Source organism: Mytilus californianus, unplaced genomic scaffold (assembly GCF_021869535.1).
Source record: "Mytilus californianus isolate M0D057914Y unplaced genomic scaffold, xbMytCali1.0.p SCAF_8, whole genome shotgun sequence".
NCBI classification, from domain to species: domain Eukaryota; kingdom Metazoa; phylum Mollusca; class Bivalvia; order Mytilida; family Mytilidae; genus Mytilus; species Mytilus californianus.
The window spans coordinates 21,672,983-21,688,134 of record NW_026262734.1 but is presented as its reverse complement, the minus strand read 5'-3'; positions in this window follow the sequence as shown (position 1 = coordinate 21,688,134).

The window sequence follows — 15,152 nt, the reverse complement described above, 5'->3', positions numbered from 1 at the left end:
TTGTAATACCTTTGTGTTAATAAACAAGAGATATTCACGAATTTACTATTATATAAAGCAAGATCACCTGATGTGACCTATAAACATCATGTAACAAGAGTAACACGACGCGTGTCATTAGTTGAGTTGGTGTCTGCTAACCTTTCTAGAGCACCTGATATCATCCTTGGTGTTTTAGTAAGGTTCGAGCTGCTTAATTGTTTTTATCTTAATGTGTATGTTTAAGAATGTTGCTTGTCTTTTCGTCGTTTTGTTTGATCATGGTGTTGTGTGTTTTTATTCGATTTATGATTTTTGTATTCCCCTTGGTATCGTATCCCTCTTTTTATCAACTTGGGCAGATTATGCTACTGTTGTGTGTGTCACTCTGTGTTGAATTAATTTATATATATATTTAAGCCAACAGTAGTTTACCAAAGTGCAAATCTCACAAATCGATTAAGAAGACAAATATAGAATAATGGCATTTTTGTTTTTGATACTGACTTTATCAGCAAAAATATCAAGCGATTAGTTTTGGCTTTAAAACGGTCACTGTTGCTACATCTACATATAATAAAGAGAGTGAATAAAAACGCAAACGGCCTCAGAAACACTACGTACTTTTTAGTTACCTACCTCGGTGTTTCTCGTGTAGATACTTATATTCTGCTAAATATACGACATTAAGGGACTATTAAACAAAACATTAGGAAAAGTAACCACTTACACAGAAAGCTACTGATTAATGATGCAGAAAAGAGTTATATAATAACGTTACAACATAGACGGTATCAATTAGTGCAATTTATTCTGTAAAATCAGATAAATGGTGTTCAAAGAACAACTTTTTACTTTTCAAAAAATTATTTTATACTTCGATTTTTGATTGCACATGTTGCGCAATCTTAAGTTTTCTATGAAATATTTTGTGTATTATTGTTTTTCTTTTATTATTTTTAGTTTGCAACAGTCTAATTTGTCACCTCTTTTGTGTATTTTATATATTGCATTGCACATTTATATTTTTTTCCATCACTTTTTCTTTAAAATATACGTCCATATCTTGTTCTTAACCGTACTTAGATGTGTTGGCCTAATTATTTTTACAAAATTGATTATGTTAATTAACAGTCTTATGTTTCCTTCAGAAGCTTTTGTGGCACAGATCTTATGTGCACTGGCGACATTGCTATGAAAAGCCTTTTTTAAAAGCTAGAATATCTAACTTTAAAAAGTATTTTCGCGTGCTTATGCATCAACTTGACAAACGTTTCATCCGGTACTAATCGAATAAATACTGAATGCAAAATAGGGCCCTAACTGGATGTACAGCACCCGATATCAAAGTGTTGAAAACGTGGTTTCTTCATTAGCATGGTATTAACTATAAGTTTGCCTCCAGTAAGTGCACAATTTGATGGTGCTGTATTATAAAGTTTGATTTTACTTGGACGTGTTTTTGTCTACAATACCGTTTATTATAAATAGCATTTTCTGCTTGGATAATTTTTGTTTTCTCAAATATCCGTCTATTCCACAGATAAAAATTGAATGTGAGAGTTTTAATGCTCATAAAACTATTTGACAAAAAAGATAAGTAAGCTCTTTTTTTGGTTTTTCGTGTGGGTAATTATATTCCATTAAATGAATATAAGATAGTAAAGAGTCACTACGGAAGACATTGGGAATAGTTACAACTTACAAAGAAAGGTTATAAAATAGACGGTATCAATAGACTTTATCGCTATTTGGGAATCTACGACACTTTAACTATTGACGTCATACGACAATCACTTTTTCTTTGTAGCGTCAAACATTTTCTATTATGACGTCAAAATTTAACGGAACCTTTGAGATATCCAGTAATGGCGGACAAATAGCGATAAGGTGTATTAGTTCCAGTTATTCTGTAAAAGCAGACAAATGGTATTCAAAAAATAAAATCATTTTTACCGTTAAAATTTGTTTCATAGTCCGAATTTTATTGTGCACGTGTTGCCAAGTCTTAATTTGTCTATGAAACGGTATGTGTTTTAATGTTATTCCCGTTTTTATTTGGCAATAGTATTGTTATCCCTATTCGGTGGTGTATTATCTATATGCACATTTAATTGTTTCACTTTTCTTTGAAATAATATATTACAGTGCTTATCCAGAATGGTTTGGCCTAATACTATACCAATTGCCTAAAAACTTTTTCCCTGTTGCAGTATGTATTCACCTCTACAAACTGATCAACTGGTGAAACAGTGTGTTTACCGAATTACTTCAGTAAAATGTTTTAGTGTGAAGTGAATGCAGTGATTTAAAAGTAATGCTTACCATCAAAGTCTAGTTATCTTATGTCTATATCATGAAATTGAAAGAAAATAATCACCTAGTATAATATTAGGCACTTGCTAAAAACAGGTCTGACTTGGATATGAAAACTTCTATTCTAATGACATTTTCGACATAATTAGTTCTAATCATTGTTTGGCTGGGCAATAATCTATTGCTTTGTTATTTAAACAGGAAGCTATTGTGTATTTTTAATTTGGATATTTTTTTTCTATACCAGATACTTATCTGCTGGCATTAAAGAGAAATAATTTAAATTCGGTCATTGTATATAGAAATAACTAATCAAAGATACCAGGCCTATGATTTTGTATGCCAAACACATGTTTCGTCTACAAAAGACTCATCGGTGGCGCTCGAATAAAAAAGGTTGAAATGCCAAATAAAGTATGAAGTTGAAAGATCATAGAGGAACCAAAATTTTGTAAGGTTTTTCCAAAAAAAGCTTTGGTAATCTATTCCTGAGGTAGAAAATGATTAGTATTTTGAACAATTCAATTTTTTGTAAACAGATGATTTATAATTTTTACCATATCAATGATAATTAATGTCAACACTGATGTACTGATACCCTCGTAATTTACAGAGGAATCTGTGTGATTTACACAATGTAGTAGGGTATAGTAGGTGGCAGGGCAGACTAGATTACATGTCAATACTTTTATAATGACAGTATAAACAATAACCCTGCAAGTACATAAATCGACATTTTAAATTGCTTTATACGCTTGGTACTTAGTTATGAAACTAGATTAAATTTGAAAATAACATAAAATACAACCAGTCGAACAATACATTCAAAACTGACATGACACAAGACAAATACAAAAACATGTAATTACCTGTCTATGGGACCAGGTTTTATACTGGTGATATGTATCCGTAACTATATACTATTTCCTCAATCAGTCTACTAAATATAATCTGAAAAATATAGAGTAATAACATTTTTACCTCTATGAACAATGAAAATATTATAACTGTCTGAAACTTTAAAATCATGAAACTAAGGAATTTATTTAAGCTAGAAAACACAAGTCTTTATCTGTTAATCAAATAAAAGTTCTAATTATTATACTTGCAGTAAATCACAATTACAAGAATACTAATTTAAAATCATCTAACAATGAATACCATAATGTACCAAAAAGTCACACATTTTCCATAAATCTATCACTTATGCTCTTTCACACAAACACGGGTAATAACTTGGTTATATCTACCTTATAACTATATATCTGTTACAAGAAAATAAAGTCTACAATATATTCAAACTCTATGAGTACAAAATATGTCTAAACTATCTCAAGACAAAGAACCTACTGGCAACAATATAGATTAAGGCGGAAAACTATTCCCAACCAGAAAACAAAGGAGTCCAGGAATATCCAACCAATAGAAAGACACACCTTAAACTACTCACAAATAATTTGACCATAACACCTCTGGAAAGTTCCTAAATCCAATGTATAGTTAAATATAAAAATACATGTACTATAAAGATCAAATCATAGCCTGAAGACAAAATCAATACTTTTTGTCAAGTAAATGAATATTATGTATTCGTTTATTCAAAAGAGAAATGTATCAATCAAATAACTTTAAGATATAGTTTTATTTAAATATCAAATATTCATAAGTAATAAAGCATATTTTATAAATGTATTATAAAATATTAGAAATACACATTATCACAACAACTTTGATTGTGCCCCTTGATATGTTTTAAACGTTTTTTTTTTAAATTTCACTCATCTCAAAAATAAATTTTAGTGTTCTTTTCAAAACACATGATAATTGTTGAATAATCATAGAAATAATGTGTACAACACTTGCAAAATGTCAATATGAAGGAAGTTGATAGTTGATAGAACAAAATTTTGCTGTTTATAATGTTAATTATTTCCCCTAAATGCCAGCAAATTAGTAATTGCTACAGAAAAAAATACCCAAATTACTTTTACGCAATGACTTCCTGTAAGAAAACAAAGCAGTAAGTTATTGACCATCAAAACAATGTTTAGAACTAATTATGTATAAAATATCATTAGGATAGACGTTTTCATATCCAAGTCAGACCTTTATAAACCAGTGCCTAATATTATAGTAGGTGATTATTTTTTTTCAATTTCATGATACAGACATGAAATAACTGGACTTGGATGGTAAGCATTAAAATTAATTTCACTGCACACACTTCACACTAACAACCTTTAACTGAAGCAATTCGCCAAACTGTTTTATCAGTTGATCAGTTTGTAGAGGTGAATACATACTGCAGTTTGGTTTAACTTTTTAAGCAATAGGTATAGTAATAGGCCAAAGTCTTCTGGATAATGACAGTAATAGCGTTCAGTCTTTCACTCAATTTTCAGACTTATCCACTGCATTAAATTCAGTACTGTTCAGACAATTCGTTTTTAGTCAATTCAGTACTGTCCAGTAGCATTTCGGACATTTCAGTATGATGTTAATGAGTACAGGTAAATAAAAACTATTGAACATTCTGAACACACACTAAACTTGACTGCAAGCAAATAGTCTGAACAGTATTGAATATACCGGTACCGTAGTGGATATGTCTGAAAATTGACTGAAAAACTGAGCATGACTTAAGTTAATAGTTTATTGTTTACTGGTTTAAGAGCTGTTCGGATCAAAATGATCATTTCAGATGAAATTTGGTTTACCAATGTTATTTCACTGATTAAATGGAATAGGATGAATGCTTACAAAACTAGGTGAAAAAAAATAGTTACCTACATAGGTGTTTTTCGTGTAGGTAATTATATTCTGCTTAATATACGACAATAAAGGAGTCATTAAAAAATGCATTAGGAATAGTAATCACTTAGAAATAGAGCTACTGGGTTAATGATGCAGAAAAGAGTTATATAATAACGTTACAACATAGACGGTATCAATAAGTGCAAGTTTTCTGTACAATCAGATAAATGGTATTCAAAGAACAACTTCCTTTTTTTCTTTTAGATAATTTGTTTCATGTTTTGAACTTTACTGTGTAAGTGTTGCCCAATCTTATGCTGTCTATGAAAAAATTTGTGTGTTATTGGTTTTCCTTTTCTTTTTTGTTTGTACGCTTTGTCCGTAAAATATATGACAATTCCTTGTAATGAACCGTACTGAGATATTGATGCCTAGAAAAATTATCTTCGCCAAATCTAGTCGATCAAAATCAAACGGGAAAGGGTTTAATGTTTTTTAAAACTAGTTGGACCTATTAAATGTGCCCGATTTCAGGAACCTTTAAAGTCATCGTCTCCGGCTTTATTGTTTTGCTTTTGTCCTTCAAGGCATTCGATGTGTAAATGGTAAACCTTTAATACAAGTAGTCTAGGTTATGTTTGATTACATTTCTAGAGTCGGGGCGATTAGGCTTTTGACATATTGAACAAGGCTTTGTCTATTATCGGAAACACGTATATAACAATCTTGATATCTGTTATTTTAAAGTGTCGTTTGGATGCTGTCTCATTGACACATACCGTAAAAGTTCTTATTCATTCCACTCATTACCTCCTTGATCAGACACCAATGGTATTGCACTATTCGGATTTTGCACATGTTTCAAATAACAGTCAATCACACAAAAGCCAGACACATCATCTGTCCCATTACAAATTATAACAATTCATTTTATTTCTCCTAAATGTTAAGTTCAGCATACACATGTCAATGTGCCAACCACATCATTATAGTCATTGGAATTCGAGACTATATGAAGTAATAAATGTTATTATTGCTTTTTTTTATTTAAGTCAATATAACATCATCTGCATTGTTGTATTGTATCTTACTTCAATACGTGTGTATACCATGTCAAAGAATGAAGATAGATCTCACTTTTCCTGACATTTCTGTCCTGTAAAAGAACAAACCAATTAAAGTCTCAGTAATCAAACCTCTACTTTGGCTGATTCACAACTATATTCCTAAGTCGGTTGTACTGTTAAAGTAATGGTGCATCCTGTTAACTTTTTACTTTATGTCTGACCGGTATATATGTATCTCATCCTTTCGAATTTTTCTGACAACCTTACACCTACGTACCATAATATAATGGCTTGCGTTTCTCCAGAGCTTTCGAAATTACGACGGCTGAGTTAAGTAAATGTTAATGTGTAATAAATGTTGCCTTTTTGGTTGAATGTCTTATTTAGTATATTTAATCATTCACAACAAACAAATATTTAACGCTATAGAAATATCACAGATGTTAACATAAGGTAATATATTACGCAACTAAGAAACTATAAATATATTTGCAGAGTGTTGAAAATCTCATTTCTGCAATAAAGAAACGTATTGAATTAATCACTATTGCACTTTTGTCGATATGCATTTCACTTTTCTTGAAATATTTCATTCATCTTTTTACCAGAAACAGTATTATCTACATTACATAATTCCCTTTCGTGCAAAACACCTGTTTTACATGTTAAAAAGATGATGACAATGCTTATACCTCCTTCTTATCGTCGATTTCACAAAGTACCAATAGCCTACATTTAAAACGTCTTACAACGACAGGGAAGGACTGTCTAGGAAAAGGCAGAGGGGATTTTTCTTGTATAATTTTTTTAGAGGGGTGCTTATTTTTGTATATTTTTTTCGTATGCAGTTATATTTACCTTATTTTTTATTGTTCATATCATCCCCTCAATCTTAAAATTATAATATCGACAAGAAAAAATCAAGTATATCAGGTATTTTAAGGATTAAACATAGTAACTTTCCATTTACTATAGAGTAATTGTAGAGATGAATGTATCATGTTCAAACTCTGCATCTTATCTCTAGAATCAACGCGAAAAATGACATCTTCGGTATTCTTGTATTGTGTGTCCTTACACTATCTATTGCAGCAAATTGTAATTAAAAGTTAAATGAATTTTAACAACTCCGTATCATATTTGAAAAATGTTTCATTGAATAATTAAATTAAAATTCATTCTATTGTTTAATATAATCTGTTTATTTTCAGATTTTCCCTATTTACACTTAAGTCCTTGTTAGATTGTTTGGTAAGTTACAGTCGCTTGTAATATTGAATCATAGCGCAATCTTACGACCATTATGTTGGCTTCAATTAGGTAGAGTGTAGAAATTGTTCAATGAATATATCTTCATAAATATGCACAGTTAAATAACTTATTTCCTAACATATAGCTGCTCTTCGCCTGTTTCTGTACTTATACATCCTTAGCTTTTAAATGTTTGACGTTGTGCGTTAATGATGAAAGTAAATTCAGCAAAGCGCTTCCGATGCATAAAATTATTACAGTGTTATTTTCTTTTATTGTAATGACTTAGTAATGCTAACCCTGTTATAAATGCGTTAAATGTATTTCATTGACATCGTATTCTTGATTTCAGACATGACAAAATATAATATAAAAAAGAAGATGTGGTATGATTGCCAATGAGACAACTCTCCACAAGAGACCAAATGACACAGAAATTAACAACTATAGGTCACCGTATGACCTGCAACAATGAGCAAAGCCCATACCGCATAGGAAGCTATAAAGGGCCCCGAAATGACAAATGTAAAACAGTCTTCATTGTAACTACTTAGAATTGACCTTAATGCAATAAAAGACGTACATATTTGATATAATGTACAAGAAATAATAAATATGTTATAATCTGCCAACATATTTTGCAACATTATTTTAACTAGAAAATATAATGAGCCTGTACCGCTCACAAGAATGTTTACTAAACTTTTCATTGTCCATTTCGATAACGACATCCATGACAAACCTGATATCGATATCGTCGATATCGAAAATGTCGAATCGATATCGTCGATGACTTAAGATAATGACATAACAGGCTGATCAAATTAAGACTAATATAAAGATTGGTGTTGGTGAGATGATGGCTAAATTATAATCAATTTATTTTTTCCGTAGTATTTATACAAGATAATCATGTGGTCATTTCTCCAAACTATTGTATCTTACAAAAGCAATTTTCATTTGGTTCTACCTCATTGACATGGTACTTTAGGTGGGAACTTGATAGATATGTAAAACATGGTTACTTACAAAGGCCGTAGAAAAACAGATACAGTACAAACATAACTAACTATGTTATGTTTAAATCCATTGGATGTGAACTGGTTCATATTTTGTTTACTTAGAAACATGGTTTAATTATTGGCTGTAATTCAAACTTGCTTTTAATAGTTTTGAGTACTTCGTATTTTTTGTTGTTTCGTGCCGATCTGATAAGGCAAGCCCTTTCCAACTGATGTTTACATTTATAATTTATGTATTGATGCTTCACAACTGTCTTATATTTCTTATATATCTAATATTTAAAGGAATGGTTTGGCGCTCATAGACATTGTTTTTTTCTCTCTTCTTTAATTTTTCTTTTAAAATTGATCGTGTTTAAGTAAGCGTGCCCTCTACTTTCATCACTTTAACGAAAAAAGTAGTATAAAAAGGGTATGAACGGGAGTTGGGTGGGACCTCTGATTTATGATGGTATTTATTTTACAAAACCAAACTTTAACACTAAATATTAAGTTTTTATTACAATAAATACCTTATCATCATAAAGTTAGATAACAGAATTCAGTGTAGAGCTGATTCCCTGGAAACTGTGTAAGGAAACTTTTTCCACTGACTCTTACGCCCCCGGAGAATAGAGGTTGTCTGAATGGAGAGTTACGTGTAGTGAGAATACAAATTATTCTCTGAACTCCAAAATCAAGCTGATAAAATTTGATAATTGAAAGTTGTGTGTTCCAAGAAGAAGCTGTTGCTCTAACTGCACGAGCTTTTACTTGATTATTGGGTAAAGTCGAATCAGCAGGGCTATAAGCCATAAGGACTGTATTGTAAATCCAAGTAGAAATAGTTTTTGTCGACAGTTCTTTTACCACCTATTTCAAGGGAACAAAAAGTTGATTTTGAAAAGAGAGGACTTAGACTAATATAAGTGCAGTGTTCTCAAGTACACAAGAGTCCCTGTTTATCTGAACTAGGTAAAGCAAGCACAAAAATCATTTTGTTTCCTTTATCAGAAAACTAATTCTTAGCTAAAAATGATAAATCAGAAGCGAAATTGACGACTTGTCTGCTGCAGAACTCATACAGGATTCAGAAATAGAAAGTGTATTAAGTTTACTCCTTCTGTGTCGTGTAGCTAACGCCAAGAGCAAACAGCTTTTAAAAGATAAATGTTTAACTACACCCGAATCTATAGGTAAAAAAGGATAACACTATAGTGCCTTAAGAACTACACCCAGGGCCCAAGGAGGAACAAAATGTCTCTGTCAAAAATATTTCATTTACTAACACAAAAATTCATTATCACCAAAGTCTGGACCGCCAGATTAATGGATAGTTCTAGAAATAGCTTGTCAATAGCTCTTCATAGCGGAAGGGGTATTACACTTGTATTCAGGGACATGTAAAAACAAAACAGCTGTTTAACAGTGCTTCGAAATGGATTAATCTTCATTGACAAACACCAAGAACTGAAATTGATCATTTTGAGTCACAGAAAGCACATGTAGATTGCCAGACTGCTCCTGTAATACGCTTGGTTGCTTTATCAGAAATCATTTCTGTCTAAGGGACGACCTGACAGCAAACAAGCGTGATGATGTAGTTTCTCCAACCCTAGACGAAGCTTCTTTTCCTTGAATTGAAACAACAGGTCCTCTTTGAATGGGAAGATGAAGCGGCCATGCGCAAGACAATTGAAGAAGGTCCGGAAAGCAAGCTTGCCATGGCATAGACAGAGCAATAGTAATTGTCTTTCAACAATCTCTCCTTATTTTGTAGAGGAATCGAAAAGGGGGGAAGATATAATTGAACATCCTTTTCCAAAGACGAATCATTGCATTCACTGTACATGCCTTTGATCTGGGATTGTTAAAACATACATGTCAAGTTTGTGATTCAAACTGATAGCAAACAGATTAATCAGGGGGCGATCTAACTTCAGAGGAATAGCATTAAAAACAATTGTATGTAGCTGACGCTACGTATTCACTGGAACATAGGATCGAGATTATATGGTAATCGCTATCAGATGTTGTGATATATCTCTCTGACAAAATAGACTGGAGGCTGTCGTAGAACCAGAATATTACTCTGCACAGTATACTTTGAGCTGTTTGTAGCTATCAGCAAACACTTTCTTGAATCACCTGTTTAACGTGTCTCAATGACAGTATAACTGCCATCATTTCTAGAAGATGTGTATGTTCATTTACTGAAGAGTTTTCGATAGACACGATATCATCCTGCCCTCTACGAAAGCACTTCATTATATTAGGGAGGCGTCTGTGTGAAGCCTAATTGTAGGTTTAAGAGGATCTAGAGACACCCTTTAAAAGATTCCCCCAATGTTACCACCACTGTAGTTGAGGTATTAGTTCTGAAAGAACTGGTATAGACGAATTCACATCTATGTCACTGGCTGTCAGATTTCCATGAGGTACCACTGAATTAGTTAAATATGAGATTAATCAGGCAACCAGAATCCCCACCAGTTGTACAAATTGGCGATTACTGCTGGTACCTCAAAGAAAACCCGATTCATTCGATTGAAAAGGAGAACAATTTTCCCTCAAGAGGAACTAGATCCTATCTATCTGATAATGTTCTTCTAGAAAATGAAATCTAAGCTGGTGAGTTTTTTTATGAAAGGAGAAAACTAAGGCTGAACAGTGAATCTATCGCCAATCGAGTGTGATCCTCAATAAGGAATAGGGACATATTCTTCATAAGGAAATCGTCCAAAAAAGAATGGATGAGAATTGACTGGCTGTGTAGATACGAAACTACTACCTGGAAAATTCTGGTAAAAACTAGAGAGGTTATAGATAGATCAAAAGGCATTGCTTTGAAAGCATACATTTTGTCTTCCCATATAAACCTCAGGAACTTGCATAATCTAGACTAGATAGTGATACGGAAATAAGACTATGCTAAACTCCTCTCCTTTGTTCTTTAATAAAGACCCAGCAGCAGCAAAAAATGCTCTGCTGTTCCAAAGACCCCAGACATAAGTCGAACATTACTCTCCGACTTAGACAGAGTGGACTGTTTAAGAACCATTTCCTCTACAATTTTGTCACTTGTAAGTAGAATATACTTTATCACAGGACGTGCACCTTTTGCCTAAAGACGTCTCATGAATATTAAAATCCATGGACCTAAGTGGTATGACAAAATCCATTGTACTTGTTCCCTGTCCCTTTGGTGGAATGAAACTCATAAATGGTCTCATTGACCAAATCAAGGGCGGACTATGTATGTACAGACTCTGGGAAGGATCTATACGCTTTGTATTTCTCAGTTACCAAACCAGAGGATGCCATAAAGTGAGAAGGGGCAAGTACAAGACGATGACATAGGAACATCAGAGAGTTCACGTTTAATAGAGTAGACCATTCATCTGAAAGTCTCTCGAGTTCTCTACAAAAAGCTAGCACCATCTCCCTGAACGGAAGATCCATCATCAAAAGAAGGGATAGAACAATCAAAGCACAAGAAGGAATGGGCCTTCTCTTTGAAGCTGGAGAGCAAAGTCCATCATGACATTTTATAAAATACGTCTAGGTGCCGAGGAGATAGCATCCCGTTCCCCTTTTTTTGTTACCTTCACTGACTCTGATGCTAATGATAGGATGATGGTATTTCTTTTCAATTAGATAAAAAAAAATGGGTCATAAAATGAATCAACGCCTTTATATCTTCTTTAGTAGAAGATTCTTTAAGATTGCTTTGACCCAAAAAGCCTGGCCTTCTTCGACATAAGCTGGTGCGCTATATGGATCAAAGAAGGAATGGATGGATTAGGTTGAAATGAATAGTTTAACGGCCCCTTAGACCTATGAAATGCAAAACTCCTCCAACCTGAAGGAGCTGATCATAACTGACCACTCTGATGTCTACAGGCCTACTAAAGGTATGTATGGTCTGAGCCTGAGGCAGTCTCAATTGAGACCCAGATGAGTTTTAGGGGCCAGTGAGGGGATTTAATTGACTGAAAACATCAGGTGCTAGGACCTGTATTGAACCATCTAATCCAAAGTTTCATCTATTGTCGTAGAAAGAGATATTGAAAATTGCGAATTGTCCATTTAACTCCTATCTGACCATAAATCTGAAATAGTGGCTGAACTCCACGGAGAAAGACCAAGGTATAAATCTTCTCTTCTATAGTCCATCACAATAACTACTAGTACCAATATTACCTTTCAAAAATAACTTAAAAATACCAAAATCTTTTGTCAATGCAATTTCCACAACTCTAGGATTCAATTTTTCTGTAAATTTCCACGTGCTATTGCTGCACTAGGAACTGGAAAGGTGTTGACGTTAACGGGCACGGATGTGTCACATTTGGTTGGTATTTCATATGTCAAGTTTTCTTTGTTACTGTTGTACGTGTCTTTCTGGTTTATGTCAACTTCCAGTGGACTGTTATTTAAATATATGATGGTACATTGTAACGCACTTATTGTTTTAGGTTTGGACACAAAAATCTAAATATTACATCTTAAAAGTATATTGGATACTCCTAGATAGCAAGAGGTGTCAAAACGTTGATGGTGTTAATTGCAATTTTTGATAATTAATAATAACTGACACGTGCCTTATATACTTTTACAACAAGTACATAATAATATTTTATTCATAAGCAATACAGCTTATAGAATATACATTTTTATATCAAATTTTTAAATGCATCAGTGTAATATTTATAACAATAATTATACAAAATACACATATGGTGGAGAATGTCAATAAATTAATATGATTAATAAGTAATACAACTACAATGTACGTATTACGGATTTTTTCGATATTGAACAAAATTTTACCTAAATTATTAAGTTCTTTCACATTGTGAACTAATAACAACTGTATAAGTTTAAAAGTTGATGGTTTTTGCCAATAATATTTATTAATATATTGTTTTCTTATATCACTATATCTATTACATTCTACAATCAAACTGTATTCGTCTATATTGCTATTGCACATAGTACATAATCTATTTTCTTTATCTACATTGTAATATCTGCCTGTCTCGATATTGAGGCTATGGGCAGAGATACGATATTTACATATATAAGGTTTATATATTTTATTAACAGGTCTATCTAAATAGAATTGCAATATATCTGTGTCATATATATATATCTATAAAGTATACATTTAGATGAATTGTTAAAAAACGCATTAACTGCAGTGATAAAAGTATCTTTCATTCGTTGTTTAGCTCATGTATAAATATATCAACATTATTTACGCATTGGTTTAGCCATACATCATGAAAACCATATTTACATAAAATATCTCTGACTGAACATGCCCAATTCAATTTGTCTTTGGGTTTTTTAAATGAACTCTCCAACATATCTTCATAACATGCTTTTAATATACAGTTATCAGTATTTAATAATTTGAAACAAAACTGAATCATTTTTCTTTGTCTTTCATAATACATTGGGTAACGTCCAAATTCACAGTAAACCATGTTATTAACAGCATTTTTTCGAACCTTTAGAATTCGTTTTAAAAAATACAAATGTACTTTCTCTATATCATCAGCTTTATGATTACCGCACACTTCACAGCTATAATTAAGAATACTAGATACATAAGTATCAATTAAGGACAGTAACGTTTCACAGTTATAATAGTCATCTACAATTTTACTACATAAAGCAAAAACAGCCTTTCTACCCTGATTGGCTAACATTTTGTGTGTATGTAAAAAGCTGATAATGCAATTATTTTGATATACATGTAAGGTGGAAATATTTATCAATACAGTTATAACTGTTCAGTTTGACAGATATTTAGATGCATGTGCAGACAGATTTATCTATTAAACAAGCATTTGACAGATAAAAGTAAATAAAACAAAAATACCGAACTCCAAGGAAAATTCAAAACGAAAAGTCCTTTCTCATATGGCAAAATCAAAAGCTCAAACACAACAAACGAACTGAAAACAACTGTCATATTCCTGACTTGGTACAGGCATTTCCTTATGTAGAAAAGGGGGACTAAACCTGGTTTATAGCTAGCTAAACCTCTCAATTGTATGACAGTCGCATAAAATTCCATTATATTGACAACAATGTGTGAACAAAACAATCAGACATAATAGGTAAAAATGTCAAAAATAGGGGTACAGCAGTCAACATTGTGTTATAATCTTAATCACTATAAAAACAAACAAATATGTCAACAAAGAAAAACAAAATGGCATATAGACAACGCACACAAGCAAAAATGAAAGACAGGAATACAAAAAATCACCATAGCACAATAACACAATAGCGAGATGTATAAGTACTGAGACATGCCAAAAGGATATTACCTAAAATGGACTAAACAGTAAAGGTTAATAATTTTCAAAGACAAATAACACGTAATTAAGATGATAAACAACGTCAGTACCTAAAATCTATACTTCAAGACCGTCATGTATTATTTGTGAAGCCCATACGGAATATTTATCAACAAGGTCTTGGTATCTTCCGATGAACTTTTTTATAATATATACATGTAGCATTGCCGCAAAATACTCAAGTTCAAAGAATGTCTGTCCTATCACTGGTCTCAGTTTTGTCCGTTGAATTCATGATCCTTTGCACGGATTTGATGCAGTTGACTTGCATGTGTTAGGCATATGTGATGCAACTTTAGATCTGATTACATGTGACAAATATAAAGGACTAAATTTGGATAAAGTGAATACCAATATCGGTACGATATCGTCGATAGTGTTACTACATCGTGTCTTGGAAACATGTCATG